The sequence below is a fragment of the Hordeum vulgare genome, chromosome 5H, assembly GCF_904849725.1.
Source record: "Hordeum vulgare subsp. vulgare chromosome 5H, MorexV3_pseudomolecules_assembly, whole genome shotgun sequence".
NCBI lineage: Eukaryota > Viridiplantae > Streptophyta > Magnoliopsida > Poales > Poaceae > Hordeum > Hordeum vulgare.
The window spans coordinates 442,287,602-442,306,441 of record NC_058522.1 but is presented as its reverse complement, the minus strand read 5'-3'; the positions used below and the strand labels follow the sequence as shown (position 1 = coordinate 442,306,441).

Genomic DNA, 18,840 nt, shown 5'->3' with positions numbered 1-18,840 from the left:
GAAGTACTGGATGGCATGTAGCGCATGCACTCCCTTGCAGGAGTTGCAAAGCTCCGTCCAACGTGTGACGTAGTCGCGAAGGGGTTCGCCGGGCCTCTGGACGCACATGGCCAGCTCACGAGGCCGGCCAGGGCGCTTGTAGGTGCCAGTGAAGTTGCGGACGAACGCCTCCTCGAAGTCAACCCATGAGTTGACGCTGCCAGTTGGAAGGCTGTTAAGCCATGTCCAAGTCGAGCCGTCCAGCATGAGTGGCACATAGAGGACGGCTACGCCCTTGTTTCCCCTGGCGATGCCAACAGCGGTGGTGTAGTCGATCAGCCAGTCTTCTGGCTTGGCTGTGCCGTTGTACTTGGGGGTATCCCGAGGAAGAGTGAAGCCTCGGGGAAATGGCTCCCCTCGGATCCGGGGGCCGAAGCATGCCGAACCAATGGGACCGTCCTCCTCCAGAAGAGCTGACTGCGCCAGGGCGTTGAGACGCTTGCGAGCATCATTGTCGCCATGTGGGACGCGAGCACCGAGCCGAGCCGTGATCGGAAGGGTGCCTTGTGAGCCGGCAGCATGGGTCCTCCCTCGACGAGGAACCTCATACACCAAATCACTCTCATCATCCGTGTGATGCTTGCTTTAAGTTGGCTCGCTCTGGCGCTGAGAACGCCTATCGTGGATGCCATTGCCCTTCCGGCCGGAAGTGCGGTACGAGGAAGATCCCTCGGCTTGATGATGACCGTTGGGGTTACGGCGCGCTCCAGGCTTGGGTCCCGGAGACTCCGGTGAGCCTGACTGGGGCAAGCTGTGTCTGCTGCTCATTGGTGGCGTCAAGGAGATCCTTGACCCGCTTCTCCTGAAGGACGCGTTCCTCGCACTCCATGCCTGGCATTTCTGCCATGGCTGCCTAGGCCGCCCGTAAGTTGGTCACACGAGTCTCATAGATGGGCTGCTTGCCGCCTAGGATCTCGGCAATGACACGGCCGTAGCCGCGGACTGCGCCAAGCCTGCTAGGGCCCTCGGAAACCGGAGTGAGGCCATAGGCGGAGTTATACTTGCGTTGCGTGGGCTCCATCCGGCGCTTAGCCACGGCGATGGCAATGCCCTCCTCCAAGATCTGCCTGCGAGCCTCCTCCAGCGAGGCCCGCACGTCGGTGGGGTTCGTGGAGGTGGCGATGGGTGTCTTCAAGCCGGTAAGAGCGGCCTGAAGCGTGTCGACGGAGACAGCAGCAGGCTTACCAGCATCTGCAGACGCCTTGCCATGAGCCTTGCTGGTGCCGGCATTGATAACCATCACCTCCACAACGTTGGAGACAGCGGTGACGTGATACGGGGTAAAGAACCCCACAGACGACGAAGGACCATCGAAGACGAGTACGTTGCTGGGGTACACATCGAATGTAGGTGTCTCAGCGATAGAGAGCCTACTGAAGCTAGTGCATAACGCCTCCACATCGAAGTCCTCGCCAGGGTAGCGAGGACCGTCGCCGAGACGCAAGTCGCTAAAGAGAACGATGAGGTTCTCCATAGCAGCGACGACAAAGCTGGGGAGCGACTAATCGTTGGACTCCCCATCAGAGTCCGCATGACGGACTGGGACGTCAATCATCATCGGGGAAGCCTCATCGAAAGCAGGCTCCACGGGCATGCAGATCGGTCCGGACGCGATGCATCCGACGGTGTAAGAGCGGGGCCAGCCTAGAGCGTGAAGCCAGCCGATGCCGCGGACGGCCCCATGGTGGGTGCCAAATATTGGTGTTTACTCACAACATAAGCCATGGTAGGCTAAAGATGGTGGGAACCGAAGTGGCACCGGAGGGCGTTGGGAACGAGGATGGTACAAGCATGGAACGCATGATGTACCCAGGTTCAGGGCTCTCCGTAGAGATAATACCCCTAATCGTGTCGGAGTGTATGATGTATGAATGGGACTACAAAGTGCTCCTAGAGCTATATTGCGGAGGAGAAAGAAGGAGTTGTCGGCTCGCGTGTGCCTCTCCTATGTGTTGTGTGTGTGTGATGAGTTGACCGACCCTCTGCATGGAGGCGGGCAGGGGATTTTATAGACGAACCCATCGACCTATAATATGGATAAAAGTACAAGAGTGGGACCTGGCTGGCAGCCTCGCCGGCTGGCCAGGGGGCCCACGGAGCCTCGTCTGGCTATGGGGCCCGCCGGCTAGCTAATAAGGCTCTTGTATAAGGTTGACGCCGGACACGTGTGGTACGTCCGGCGTCATCCAGCGAGGATCGTCCTGCGTCGGCAGTACGGTCGTCTCCACTGTTCCCATGCCGAGTGGAGTAATGGAGTGGGAGTTTGACGGGTCGACACTTTGGAGGGTGATGGATCGGAGCCGGAGGAGGTCAGCGGCATAGCCGCCAATGCTTGTACCTGTCGTGCACCCCGATCCAGTACCTTTGCTGACGCATAGCCACCTTTAACCGTAGGGTCTCGTCATGACCTATGGTCTCATGTGACTTGTGCTCCCTAGCCGGCTAGCTACTTGACCAGCCGGTCTAGGCACGACCGCCTCGCCCCTAGCCGCCTGGCTTGGCCTAGGCGGCCAGGGGGAGGTAGTCGTCTCGCCTCTAGCCGGTAGGTGCTTCCTGGCCGGCCACAGAGTTGTTCGTCTCGCCCCCTGCTGGCGGGTGATTCCTAGCCGGCCAAGGGGACTTGGGCTTTGCATAATGGTTCTTTTTATTCCTTCTTGGTTGAAGGCAAAGGAGTAGGCTCGATGAGCCTACCCCGGGGTTATCCCCCCGACAGGAATGTCTGGGGGTTTGGTTATTCTTGCGTATCCTCGACTAATGGTAACGTGAGGGTACTCTATATATTCCAACCCCTCTAGAGGTTAGCGATCAATTTAGTAGTTAGAGTTCTCAACTAATTTTTAGTTTTTGAAAAACACACGGATTTCCCAAAATACGACACCTATCACTAATAGGCTCAAGCTCTTGGCACCAATAGTCCAAACATTACTCAAATCAATATCTCAAAACTATTGCAAGTTACTACTATACTTAAATAGCAACCTCAATTACCTACTCATGCAATACACACAACACAGTGCAAAAAGCCAATTCTCTAAACAAGATGAGCATGATAACTCAAGAGAGTTCCAAAATCAACCTAAATAAAACCTCATAAGAAGATTGGCATGAAAGACAAGAGCTAAGCATGATAGTAGCTATGCAAACATGAAGAACACACAAGTTATTGATGGTGGTCTATACTAGCGGGCGAAGTCTAGCTGATCACTAAGTGATCCTGAACACCTACTTACGTCAATCATAACCCCACCGTGTTCCCCTTCGAAGAGAGGTCTTCTAAGGGGACAGTCACGGTTACGCACACAGTTGGCAATTTTATTAGATTATGTTCAAGTTATCTATAACTGGATGTTAACAAATATTCCAAGTTGCCACATAACCGTGGGCACGGCTTTCTGAAAGATTAAAACCTACACGGGTGCTCCAACTAGTCCATCACAAACGGTCATGGGCCGCAAAGTAATCCTCTATCACGTATCTCCTGATCTCGTCGGAACCCTTAGAGGAAAACCTCAACTCTGGGGAGAACCAAAGCTTCACCGGGATTCCTATACGCAAGAAATATCGCTAAGGTAAGACAACTCTAGCAGGACCTCCAGTCGTGTCGACGACCCTGTTAAGAGCCGCGTATCTCAGTCTCAGGACACGAAGGATGGAAAAGCCTACAGGAACCAAACCTCAAGTTCCCCTGTGGTGGCCCTGCAGTCTGTCCATTTTGGACCAACACTCATGAGGAGCACTGGCCCGGGTTGTTGATTAATTCCTCGGCGTAGCTATTCCCTATGCAGATTATTATTAAGTGATTAGCAAATTAACACCAATGTTGGCTCCTTCCGAACAAGTCTTAACACTATACGATTTATCAAGGGGGTCCCCATAACAACCCCGAACGTGTTAGGAGCGATCAGTTATGGAATCAAACACCGGTAGCCTGAAACTATGGCGGCAATAACGGAACAAAACACCCGGCAAAAGGCTAGGCCTTCCGTTATTTACCAAGTATATAGGTACATTAATTAAATAACAGATTTAACATAATGATATCAAACTCATGTTATCACATGAGACAACTGCACCTGCAACTAGCAACGCTAACATTAGTAGCTGAGCAAGCCTACTTAGGCATTCAAGATTTGCTAGGCGGGGAAAGGTGTTTGGATTTCATGGAAATATCAGGAGGCAATTATTTCAGTGGTAGGCAGCGAGCATATGACGAAGGAAACGTGAATCTAGCATAACAAGTCTAGAGATGGAATCAAGATCATATCATCTTGCCTGTGATGTCCTCAGGTTGGAACTGCACTTGTTCGTCCTGCACGTACTCTCCCGGATCCACGTACTCGTTCTCTGATCCTGGGGCTACCCAACATAAGAATAGCATCCAATGAACAACAGCACCACAAGATGCAACAAGCACATGATGCATGAGATGAAAATGAACATGCATCTCTATTCTAGTCACTTGCACATGCATGAGAAGTAAAAACAACTTCTGGACAGAACTGCACTCTAAGCTATCTTTACATGCATGGGGATAACATGAACAGATTCATCACGCGAAAATGATGCAAAAACATATAAAGAACGTTACGAATGGAGCTACGGATCATCCGGAAACAAGAAACAAGAAATGGAGTCCTACGGGTCAAATCCAACACAACACACTCCAATGGCATACTTCTGGTATTCCCAGGTTGCCAAATCACAAAAATAAGAAGTATGGATGGGGTGGTTCAAGGAATATCACCACACCATCAACTATGCACTCACAAGCATCAAAACATCAAAACTACACAATGTGTCCTAAACAGCATCATAGCAGTTTGAGAACTACATGCAAAGCACCTACAGCCACCCCAATGTGCCAACTAAGATATGTGGCAGAAGCTATTCAAAAGTACTACAAGCATGAGCAAAAATATAATACAAAGGAGTTACACACAGAAAGTTCTACAGCTGCTAACTTGGACAAAAATATCAGTTTTCAATGACTTAGTGAAATTCTCAGTTTCTCACTAGTTGTTTATGCTCTGAAGCATTTTGACAGCACCCAAAACAATATCTACAGGGAGCCAAATGGAATGAAAATTGACAGAGAGCTAGAAAAACACAAAAGTTACAACTTCTCAGTTGATTGCAGGGGCTGATTCCCAACACATAAACTTCTACAAGCACAACTACAAGGGAAGAAAATAACAGCAGTTTCTCACACTTAGTGAAAATCACAGATTTTCACTAAACTGGAATTTTCAGCCACATGCCTACTTTGACTAGGCACAACTTGCACATATGAATTCCTAAGCATAAACAAAACCACCATGCTATAGAGGGGTTCACCCATTACTGCCACAACAAGGAATCAACCTCTTAGGCTCATCACATCACATGGAACCAAGCTCTAAACATTGAACAAAACAGAAATATGACATTCAAGAAAGTGTTCCAAAGTGGAATCTGAACCCACCACTGGATTCTTGGGATGATTCTACCCCAAAAACATATATAATACATAGGCACTTGCATAGAACAAAAGAGCACAAAGCTAAGAAGAAAATAACATGGAATCACATAGAGGTGAATAGTGCATCATCACATGTGCTTCCACTAGCTCATCACTTCACATGCACTTGCACACACTCACATATCCAATGGTGCACATGAGGGGTAGACCTCATGCTCATGCGCCTTAGCACAGCACCACACACACACATGCATCAAGCACAACATGTAATAACACCTACACATGCTAGTTATCACACACACACTAGCTTACACTCACATAAGCATCTCTACAACTACACATACTAACTTGCTCATGTGCTCATCAAGGCACATCATGCCTTGGGCATGTGGGTGTCACACACACACATACACACACACACTTGCACACACAAACATCACATGATCAACTATACACACACACACACATAAGAACCACTATCACACACACAAGTTATGTGGGGGGAAACCCACACACACACATACACCACACTAGTGCTTAAGCTCATCATATCACATGAGTAACACACCACATCACCATGGTGACTTGCATCTTCACATTCAAACTAGTGCATACACACACATATACATGGCATCTAGCTCACATAACACATATGCACTCAAACCTACACATGCATCACTACTCTTACTAGCAAAAACTAGGAACACCTACTGGTAGGAGGCAAGCAAAATAACTACACATGTTGTTCTAGCACCTCCACAGCAACTACATAACAACAAAAGAAAAGCAGTAAAAGAAATAGCAAAGAAAATAAAAGGAATGGGGGAGGGATCGAACCCAGGACTTCCTGGTTCCCCAGAAGCAACAACACCACTCTGCTACTGAACAGGCACTTGACAGAGGAGAGAGGTTTAACAAGAAAAGGCACCCCCTGCAACTACTATGCCGAAACAAATCACAAAAAGGGGGTGGCACCGCGGAGCCTCGAACCCACGACCGCCTGATCCACACAACACACTGCAAACCACTACTCCGCTCTACGAACCTTAACACGGAAGAGGGTTTTTCCTATTGGGTATCCCTCTCTGCTCCTGGAACAAAGACGGTGCAGCGTCTCTCACAGGAGCATGACCTCCACCGCTACTGTTGCACCAGCGGATCATCTAACGCCACTACTCCTGCTGCGCTGCGTGGATTGCCTACGCTACCACTACTGCTGCTCTGCGGAAGCCCCTGCCCTAAGCTTCGAAGAGCCCACACACACACGCACAACACATCACACTCATCTACTGTCGAGCTCTTCTCATAACAGAGACACACGGCAACGAGCAACTAGGCCGGATCTAACGAGGGGGAAGGGAGGAAGAGAGCAGGCTCACCGAGAGGAAGGAATGGAGAGGGCCGATCGGAGGAAGGAGCCTAAAGGCGAGCGAAGACGATCTGAAGAAGTTCTGATGCAGAGCCGAAGCAGGAACGGGGCCGCCGGGAACACGCCGGAGAGGAGGAGCTGCCCGTCGGTGTGGTCGCTTCCCGGCCTCACCGATGACGGAAATGGAACGCGGAGGCTTCCCCCAAGCTCCCAGACATGCTGGCCGGCGCCGGAGGTGATGGACGCGCGGATGACGACGGCGATGCCTACTACTCTCTCTCTGCTACCCTAATCTACATAATTTACCTGGGGGAGGAAGAAGGAGATGGAGGGAGGTGGCGGCGCTAGGAGGGGAAACGCGGAACCCTAGGTACTAGGCACGCACGCTGAGGCTATATGGGCGCGGATGGGATGCACGGCGTCAATCTCCCTCGCTCTCTCTCTCTCTGTTGCTATGACGAAAAGCAAGCACGGCAACGACGATGTTAGAAGAAAGGAGAAGGTGCGCGCTTGGGCTGCCGCGAGGAAACACAGAGGAGGAATGGGCCTCGGGAGGGAGAGAGAGGCCCATGCTGGCGTCTGTTAAGGGAAAAGAAACCCACTGGGGTTTCTTATTTAACCAACACCAGCAAAATAAAAATAAATACACGGGCTAAACTGTGATGCTAAAAATGAAGCAAAAAATACCCCTAGTCATAAGGAATTATGTGCTATTTGAATAAAATATAAAAGGAATATTTGGAGCAACTAAATATTTACAAAACAGAATTTAATCCTCTGTTTTGTGAATATTTGCACCTCACAAACAAAGTTTCAAAACACTAAATGCATAGCAACACGTCCACCAGAAATCATACTAAAACATGGGCACTTTTGAATCAAGGAAGGAACAAGTGAATCTTGACCTAGAGATAAATAGAGAGGGAGTTGTTTTGAATCCTATTGCAAACCACAAAGTGCTTCCTACTTTCAAACAACACCCACATCATCACATGGATTCACAAAGGCACAAACACAAAGACAAGGATGAATGGAATGGATGCATGCATGCAAAGGAAACATGACAAGGTGACATCACATGAAATGACGCATGTATATATCTCTCATGGCACTGACATGATGGACCCACATACAGAAGGTTCCAAATAGGGCAAGTTACACTCTTGGGGCATTACATAGATAGAGCATGCTTCCAAAACAATTCAGATCAAAAAGATGATCTTGTGATTTTTTTCGATTTTTTCTGTCACGCAGACAGAATCTGTTTGTGGACAGCATGTCAGAATTTTTGAACTTTCTTGCAATCGGAGGCTATAACTTGGCACAAAGCATAAAAATAAAGATACAATGATGTTGCTACAGTAGTAACACACATAAAGACCACTAAAACAGAAGGTAAAAACATATTGGGTTGCCTCCCAACAAGCGCTTTCTTTTATGCCTTTGAGCTAGGCATAATGCAAGAAGGAGGATCAAAGTTCTTCAAAGTTGTTGGAGTTGTAAAGACCTTCAAACGGATCCTCAACAAGTTCATCCTCATTTTTCCTAGGTAATAGGTACGTACCTTTCACTTTCCCTTGTAAGCGTATGTGTCCTTTACGTAAATCAATGAAGCCTCTCATGGCTCGGAGGAAGTCCCTTCCAAGCACTATATTCCCTTTGTTGGGCTCCATGATCAAGAAATCAATTGTTGCACTCCTTTTAGAGATAGTAACCTGGACATATTTTACCTTTCCCTGGATCTCGGAAATATCACCATTAGCATGTTCATGATAAGATGGAAAAGTTTCCATGTCTAACCAGAGAGAATCATAAACAACTTTTGGCATAGTAGAAACCATGGATCCAATATCACAATAAGCAAGGAAGTCTTGGTTAGAGATGCTAATTCTAACAAAAGGTTCCCAGTAATCCTCTATTTTCAAAATCTTCTCCTTATCAACCATGGTTTCTCTCTTTCTCTTAAATCTAGAGCATCTATTTTCACTTCAATAGTAGCAAGTATATCTATAATAGTGTCATAACCATGATTATAAACAATATTATTAGATAGACCATGTATAATATCAAGAGCTCTTGCCTCATCACACTCTAAGAAATCTCCTTTAGCTATAATATCAAGAGAGTGTTTGCACCATATAAAGAGACCATGATAAAAATTTCTAAGCACAATTTTGATGGGTATCCAAGGCATAATTATTTTGTGTGCTTCAGAAATTCTATCCCATGCTCCCTTCATATTTTCTCCATTCCTTTGATGGAAGTCTAGGACCTCAGATTCCTTCCAAGAATCAAACCTTAACATGCTTGACAACTAAAAGCAAAGTAACTAAATTTTTTGTGGTTTTTGGTATAGGACTCTAAAGAAAAAACTAGAAAGCAAACTAACAAGACTAAAAAGCAAAGGTAAAAGTGTTGGAAATATGCCCTAGAGGCAATAATAAATTAGTTATTATTATATTTCTTTGTTCATGATAATCATTTATTATCCATGCTATGATTGTATTGATTGGAAACACAGTGCATGTGTGGATACATAGACAAAACACTGTCCCTAGTAAGCCTCTAGTTGACTAGCTCGTTGATCAAAGATGGTCAAGGTTTCCTGACCATAGGCAAGTGTTGTCACTTGATAACGGGATCACATCATTAGGAGAATCATGTTATGGACTAAGACCCAAACTAATAGACGTAGCATGTTGATCGTGTCATTTTGTTGCTACTGTTTTCTGCGTGTCAAGTATTTATTCCTATGACCATGACATCATATAACTCACTAACACCAGAGGAATACTTTGTGTGTATCAAACGTCACAACGTAACTGGGTGGCTATAAAGATGCTCTACCGGTATCTCCGAAGGTGTCCGTTGAGTTAGTATGGATCAAGACTGGGATTTGTCACTCCGTGTGACGGAGAGGTATCTCGGGGCCCACTCGGTAATACAACATCACACACAAGCCTTGCAAGCAATGTGACTTAGTGTAAGTTGCGGGATCTTGTATTACGGAACGAGTAAAGAGACTTGCCGGTAAATGAGATTGAAATAGGTATGCGGATACTGACGATCGAATCTCAGGCAAGTAACATACCGAAGGACAAAGGGAATGACATTCGGGATTATATGAATCCTTGGCACTGAGGTTCAACCGATAAGATCTTCGGAGAATATGTAGGATCCAATATGGGCATCCAGGTCCCGCTATTGGATATTGACCGAGGAGTCACTCGGGTCATGTCTACACAGTTCTCGAACCCGCAGGGTCTGCACACTTAAGGTTCGACGTTGTTTTATGCGTATTTGAGTTATATGGTTGGTTACCGAATGTTGTTCGGAGTCTCGGATGAGATCCAAGACGTCACGAGGAGCTCCGGAATGGTCCGGAGGTAAAGATTGATATATAGGAACTCCTGTTTTGGTCACCAGAAAAGTTTCGGGCTCATCGGTAGTGTACCGGGAGTGCCGGGAGGGGTGCCGGGGACCATCGGGAGGGGTGTCACGCCCCAAGGGGTCTCATGGGCTATGGGAAGAGATAAACCAGCCCCTAGTGGGATGGAATAAGTTCCCACTAAGGCCCATAAGGTTTGAGAAGGAAAAAACACAAGGTGGAAAGAGTTTCCAAGTGGGAAGGTGGAATCCTACTCCAAGTAGGATTGGAGTAGGACTCCTCCACCTCCAATTTCGTCCAAACCTTTAGGTTTTGAGGCTGCCTCCTCCCCTCCCTCCCTCCTATATATAGTGGGGTTTTAGGGCTGATTTGAGACAACTTTTGCCACGGCAGCCCGACCACATACCTCCACGGTTTTTCCTCTAGATCGCGTTTCTGCGGAGCTCGGACGGAGCCCTGCTGAGATTAGATCACCACCAACCTCTGGAGCGCCGTCACGCTGCCGGAGAACTCATCTACCTCTCCGTCTCTGTTGCTAGATCAAGAAGGTCAAGATCATCGTCGAGCTGTACGTGTGCTGAACGCGGAGGTGTCGTCCGTTCGGCACTAGATCGGAGCGGATCGTGGGACGGATCGCGGGACGGTTCGTGGGACGGTTCGCGGGGAGGATCGAGGGACGTGAGGACGTTCCACTACATCAACCGCGTTTCTTAACGCTTCTGCTGTGCAATCTACAAGGGTACGTAGATCGGAAATCCCCTCTCGTAGATGGACATCACCATGATAGGACTTCGTGCGCGTAGGAAAATTTTTGTTTCCCATGCGACGTTCCCCAACAGTGGCATCATGAGCTAGGTTCATGCGTAGATGTAATCTCGAGTAGAACACAAAAGTTTTTGTGGGCGGTGATGTGTGTTTTGCTGCCCTCCTTAGTCTTTTCTTGATTCCGCGGTATTGTTGGATCGAAGCGGCTCGGACCGACATTACTCGTACGCTTACGAGAGACTGGTTTCATCGCTACGAGTAACTCCGTTGCTCAAAGATGACTGGCGGGTGTCGGTTTCTCCAACTTCAGTTGAATTGGAATTGATCGAGGAGGTCCTTGGATGAGGTTAAATAGCAATTCATATATCTCTGTTGTGGTGTTTGCGTAAGTAAGATGCGATCCTACTAGATACCCATGGTCACCACGTAAAACCTGCAACAACAATTAGAGGACGTCTAACTTGTTTTTGCAGGGTATGCTTGTGATGTGATATGGCCAACGATGTGATGTGATATATTGGATGTATGAGATGATCATGTTGTAATAGTTAATATCGACTTGCACGTCGATGGTACGGCAACCGGCAGGAGCCATAGAGTTGTCTTTAAACTAACGTTTGTGCTTGCAGATGTGTTTACTATATTGCTAGGACGCAGCTTTAGTAGTAATAGCATGAGTAGCACGACAACCCCGATGGCGACACGTTGATGGAGATCATGATGATGGAGATCATGGTGTGACGCCGGTGACAAGAAGATCGTGTCGGTGCTTTGGTGATGGAGATCAAGAAGCACATGATGATGGCCATATCATGTCACTTATGAATTGCATGTGATGTTAATCCTTTATGCACCTTATCTTGCTTAGAACGACGGTAGCATTATGAGGTGATCTCTCACTAAAATTTCAAGACGAAATTATGTTCTCCCCGACTGTGCACCGTTGCGACAGTTCTTCGTTTCGAGACACCACGTGATGATCGGGTGTGATAGACTCAACGTTCACATACAACGGGTGCAAAACAGTTGCACACGCGGAATACTCGGGTTAAGCTTGACGAGCCTAGCATGTGCAGACATGGCCTCGGAACACATGAGACCGAAAGGTCGAGCATGAATTGTATAGTTGATATGATTAGCATAGAGATGCTTACCATTGAAACTATTCTCGACTCACGTGATGATCGGACTTGAGATAGTGGATTTGGATCATGTACCACTCAAATGACTAGAGAGATGTACTTTTTGAGTGGGAGTTCTTAAGTAATAAGATTAATTGAACTAATTGTCATGAACATAGTCTAATGGTATTTGCGAATTGCGATGTAGCTTGCGCTATAGCTCTACTGTTTTTATATGTTCCTAGAGAAAATTTAGTTGAAAGTTGATAGTAGCAAACTTTGCAGACTGAGTTTGTGAAACCGAGGATTGTCCTCGTTGTTGCGCAGAAGGCTTATGTCCTTAATGCACCACTCGGTGTGCTGCACCTCGAGCGTCGTTTGTAGATGTTGTGAACATCCAACATACACGTTTCTGATGACTACACGATAGTTCAGTACAAAATACTTAATGGCTTAGAAGCAAGGCGCCGAAGAAGTTTTGAAATGTCACGGAACATAACAGATGTTCTAAAGAGATGAAATTGTGATTTCATGCTTGTGCCCTTGTTAAGAGGTATGAGACCTCCGACAAAATTATTTGTCCACGAAGTAAAGGAGAAAAGCTCAATCGTTGAGCGTGTGCTCAGATTATCTGAGTACGACAATCGCTTGAATCAAGTGGGAGTTGATCTTCCAGATAAGATAGTGATGGTTCTCCAAAGTCACTGCCACCAAGCTGTGAGAGCTTCATGATGAACTATAACATATCACGGATAGATACAATGATCCTTGAGCGATTCGCGATGTTTGACACTGCGAGAGTAGAAATCAAGAAGGAGCATCAATAGTTGATGGTTAGTAAAACCACTAAGTTTCGAGAAAGGCAAGGGCTAGAAGGGATACTTCGTGAAACGGCAAAGCAGTTGCTGCACTAATGAAGAGACCCCAGATTAAACCCAAGCCCGGGACTAAGTGCTTCTGTTATGAGGGGAACGGTCACTGAGGTGGAGCAACTCTAGATACTTGTTACATAAGAAGGCTCGCAAAAGTCGAAAGAAGTATATTTGATATACATGATGTTGCTGTGTACTTTACTAGTACTCCTAGTAGCACGAGGGTATTGGATACCGGTTCGGTTGCTAAGTGATTAGTAACACGAAATGAAAGCTACGACATAAACGGAGACTAGCTAAAGGCGAGGTGACGATACGTGTTGGAAGTGTTTCCAAGGTTGATATGATCAAACGTCGGACACTCCCTCTACCATCGGGATTGGTGTTAAACCTAAATAATTGTTATTTGGTGCTTGCGTTAAGCATGAACATGATTGGATCGTGTTTATTGCAATACGATTATTCATTTAAAGAGAATAATGGTTACTCTATTTGCTTGAATAATCACCTTCAATGGTTTATTGAATCTCGATCGTAGTGTTACACATGTTCATGATATTGGTGCCAAAAGATACGAGGAAATGATGCTAGTACCACTTACTTGTGGCACTGCCGCTTGAGTCATGTTGGTATAAATTGCATGAAGAGGCTCCATGTTGATGGATCTTTATACTCACTTGATTTTGAATCACTTGTGACATGCAAATCATACCACATGAGCAAGGCCTTGTTTTCATTGAGATGAAACAAGATAGTAACTTGTTGGAAGTGATACATTTTGATGTATGAAGTCCAATTGGTGCTGGGGCACGCAGTGGATATCATTATGTTCTTACTTCAATGACGATTTGAGTAGATACAAGAGTATTTACTTAATGAATCACAAGTCTGAAATATTGAAAAGTTCAATTCTGTTTCGGAGTGAAGTTCGTCGTAACAAGAGGATAAACTATCTACGATATGATCATAGAAATGAATATCTGAGTTACGAGTTTTGGTACGCAGTTAAGACAATGTGGAAATTGTTTCGCAGTTCATGCCACCTGGAACATCATGGTGTGATGATATGTCTGAACGTCATAGCGACGCACTATTTGGTATGGTACATGCTATGATGTCTCTTATCGAATTACCACTATCGTTTATGGGTTATGCATTAGAGACAACCGCATTCACTTTAAATAGGGCACTGCGTATTTCCGTTGAGATGACACAGTATAGACTGAGGTTTAGAGAAATCTAAACTGTCGTTTCTTGAAAGTTTGGGGCTTCGACACTTATGTGAAAAAGTTTCAGTCTGATAAGCTCGAACCCAAAGCAAATAAATGCATCTTCATAGGATATCCAAAACAGTTGGGTACATCTCCTATCTTAGATCCAAAAGCAAAGTGTTTGTTTCTAGAAACGGATCCTTTCTCGAGGAAAGGTTTCTCTCGAAATAATTGAGTGGGAGGGTGGTAGAACTTGATGAGGTTATTGAACCATCACTTCAACCAGTGTGTGGCAGGGCGCAGGAAGTTGTTCCTGTGGCACCTACACCAATTGAAGTGAAAGCTGGTGATGGTGATCATCAAGCATCGGATCAAGTTACTACAAACCTCGTAGGTTGACAAGGTCGCGTACTACTGCAGAGTGGTACGGTAACCCTGTCTTGGAGGTCATGTTGCTGAGCAACAGTGAACCTACCAGTTATGGAGAAAGCAATGGTGGGCCTGGATTCCGACAAATGGCTGGAAGCCATGAAATCCGAGAGAGGATCCATGTATGAAAACAAAGTGTAGACTTTGGAAGAACTACTTGATGGTCATAGGACTGTTGAGTAAAGATGGATCTTTAAAAGGAAGACAGACGATGATGGTGATAAGTCACTATTAAGAAAAGCTCGACTTGTCGCAAAGATGTTTCCAACAAGATCAAACAGTTGACTATGATGAGACTTTCTCACTCGTAGCGATGCTAAAAGTCTGTTAGAATTGTGTTAGTAGTTGCTGCATTATTTATGAAATATTGCACATAGGATGTCAAAACATTGTTTCCTTGACGGTTTCCTTGAGCAAACATTGTATGTGATACAACCAGGAGGTTTTGTCGATCCTAAAGATACTAGCAAGTATGCAAGCTCCAGCGATCCTTCAATGGACCGGTGCAAGCATCTCGGAATTGGAATATACACTTTGATGAGATGATCAAAGATTTTGGGTTTGTACAAGGTTTATGAGAAACTTGTATTTCCAAAGAAGTGAGTGGGAGCACTATAGAATTTCTGATAAGTATATGTGGTTGACATATTGTGGATCAGAAGTAATGTAGAATTTCTATAAAACATACAAGGTTGTTTGAAAGGAGTTTTCAAAGGAATACCTGGATTGCGCTACTTGAATGTTGAGCATCAAAGATCTATGGAGATAGATCGAAAGCGCTTAATAGAAGTTTCAACAAGAAGCATGCCTTGACAAGTTTTTGAAGGAGTTCAAAATAGATCAGCAAAGAAGGAGTTCTTGGTTGCGTTGTGAGGTGTGAATTAGAGTAAGACTCAAAACCTGACCCCGGCAGAATAAAGAGAATAGACGAAGGTCGTCTTCTATGCCTTGGCCGTAGAATCTGAAGTATGCCATGTTGGGTACCACACCTGATGTGTGCCTTGACTCAAAGTTTGTTGAGAGGTACAGAGAGTGATCCATGATTGAATCACTAGCAGCGGTCAAAATTTATCCTTAGTAACTGATGGACTAAGGATTTTTTCTCGATTATGGAGGTGGTTAAAAAGTTCGTCGTAAAGGGTTACGTCGATGCAAGCTTTGACACTAATCCTAATAACTATGAGTAGTGAAACGGATTCGTATAGTAGAGTAGATATTTGGAGTATTTCCGAATAGCACATAGTAGCAGCATCTATAAGATGACATAAAGATTTGTAAAGAACACACGGATCTGAAAATTTCAGAACCGTTGACTAAAACCTCTCTCACGAGCAAGACGTTATCAGACCCCATAACTATATGGGTGTTGGATTCGTTGGAATCACATGGTGATGTGAACTAGATTATTGACTCTAGTGCAAGTGGGAGACTGTTGGAAATATGCCCTAGAGGAAATAATAAATTAGTTATTATTATATTTCTTTGTTCATGATAATCGTTTATTATCCATGCTATAATTGTATTGATTGGAAACACAGTGCATGTGTGGATACATAGACAAAACACTGTCCGTAATAAGCCTCTAGTTGACTAGCTCGTTGATCAAAGATGGTCAAGGTTTACTGACCATAGGCAAGTGTTGTCACTTGATAACGGGATCACATCATTAGGAGAATCATGTTATGGACTAAGACCCAAACTAATAGACGTAGCATGTTGATCGTGTCATTTTGTTGCTACTGTTTTCTGCGTGTCAAGTATTTATTCCTATGACCATGAGATCATATAACTCACTGACACCAGAGGAATACTTTGTGTGTATCAAACGTCACAACGTAACTGGGTGGCTATAAAGATGCTCCACAGGTATCTCTGAAGGTGTCCGTTGAGTTAGTATGGATCAAGACTGGGATTTGTCACTCCGTGTGACGGAGAGGTATCTCGGGGCCCACTCGGTAATACAACATCACACACAAGCCTTGCAAGCAATGTGACTTAGTGTAAGTTGCGGGATCTTGTATTACGGAACGAGTAAAGAGACTTGCCGGTAAACGAGATTGAAATAGGTATGCGGATACTGACGATCGAATCTCAGGCAAGTAACATACCGAAGGACAAAGGGAATGACATACGGGATTATATGAATCCTTGGCACTGAGGTTCAACCGATAAGATCTTCGGAGAATATGTAGGATCCAATATGGGCATCCAGGTCCCGCTATTGGATATTGACCGAGGAGTCACTCGGGTCATGTCTACACAGTTCTCGAACCCGCAGGGTCTGCACACTTAAGGTTCGACGTTGTTTTATGCGTATTTGAGTTATATGATTGGTTACCGAATGTTGTTCGGAGTCCCGGATGAGATCCAAGACGTCACGAGGAGCTCCGGAATGGTCCGGAGGTAAAGATTGATATATAGGAACTCCTGTTTTGGTCACCAGAAAAGTTTCGGGCTCATCGGTAGTGTACCGGGAGTGCCGGGAGGGGTGCCGGGGACCATCGGGAGGGGTGTCACGCCCCAAGGGGTCTCATGGGCTAGGGGAAGAGATAAACCAGCCCCTAGTGGGCTGGAATAAGTTCCCACTAAGGCCCATAAGGTTTGAGAAGGAAAAAACACAAGGTGGAAAGAGTTTCCAAGTGGGAAGGTGGAATCCTACTCCAAGTAGGATTGGAGTAGGACTCCTCCACCTCCAATTTCGGCCAAACCTTTAGGTTTTGAGGCTGCCTCCTCCCCTCCCTCCCTCCTATATATAGTGAGGTTTTAGGGCTGATTTGAGACAACTTTTGCCACGGCAACCCGACCACATACCTCCACGGTTTTTCCTCTAGATCGCGTTTCTGCGGAGCTCGGACGGAGCCCTGCTGAGATGAGATCACCACCAACCTCTGGAGCGCCGTCACGCTGCCGGAGAACTCATCTACCTCTCCGTCTCTCTTGCTGGATCAAGAAGGCCGAGATCATCGTCGAGCTGTACGTGTGCTGAACGCGGAGGTGCCGTCCGTTCGGCACTAGATCGGAGCGGATCGTGGGACGGATCGCGGGACGGTTCGTGGGACGGTTCGCGGGGCGGATCGAGGGATGTGAGGACGTTCCACTACATCAACCGCGTTTCTTAACGCTTCTGCTGTGCGATCTACAAGGGTACATAGATCGGAAATCCCCTCTCGTAGATGGACATCACCATGATAGGACTTCGTGCGCGTAGGAAAATTTTTGTTTCCCATGCAACGTTCCCCAACAAAAAGATAGTGTGCAAATCCCCTATCTTGAAGAGTGGAGTCCCCAGCAACGGCGCCATAAATTTTCTTGATGACGAGGTGATGTATATGCTTCTCGCCCCTCGTTGGACCCCAAGTGGAAGGTGGAGATGTAGTCAGGAGAAAATTTCCCTTACACGGAGACTGTAAGGTTTATCAAACCAGTAGGACTCCTAGTCTCAACAAGTAGGTATCTTCCACCCTAGAGCTAGCAGAAGACGTGGACCTGCACACACAACAAATAACTTTGCTCCCAACAAGTACAGAGAGGTTGTCAATCTCTCCGGACTTGTAGTTTGCAAAGGATAAAAACACAAGCGGGAAGGTAATAGTGATTGTAACGGGAAACTAAATAAGACGGAAAATGATGGAGGTGTAAGCAATGATGTTGATATGGACCGGAGTCACATGATGTTCACTAGTGATGTCTCTCTCCCAAAAGACGATAAACAACTATGCTAGGGTAAAAAAGCACAGTTGGGCAATTGACAGAATTATGATCGAACCGCAATGCTAATTGTGCTCCTTGATAATTAGAGGTTCAATAGTAATGGGCAATATGCCAAGACAAGTAGACCGTTTATTCATCAGCATCTACTTACTAATCATCCACCTTGAGATATCTATCCAGAATATCTCTCCGGTATTAAGTTGCGAGCCCCACCCAAAGTGTAAACTCAAAGCAACGGACAACTTCATTAACGAACTATGCGTAAGGTAAACAATCCTTGCAACCTTGGTCACAAGAACTGTTGTTTTCTACCTGGTGGCAACAAGCACATCCCCTAATCTCATGTTTCTCTCACTCAAGCTAGACATCAAGGGGCCCGAACTCAAAATCATGCATAACGCTTCCTCTTGGAGTTACGATCTACTAATTGGCGAAAGCAATAAAAAGCAACGGAGAACATGCAAGAATCACTAAGGA

General features: G+C 45.8%; 1 pseudogene; it reads right to left on the bottom strand.

Annotated features, from left to right (window-relative positions):
* Positions 1-6,872: 6,872 nt before the first annotated feature.
* The window catches only part of LOC123396841, a 29,141-nt pseudogene continuing 17,173 nt past the window's right edge, over positions 6,873-18,840 (bottom strand).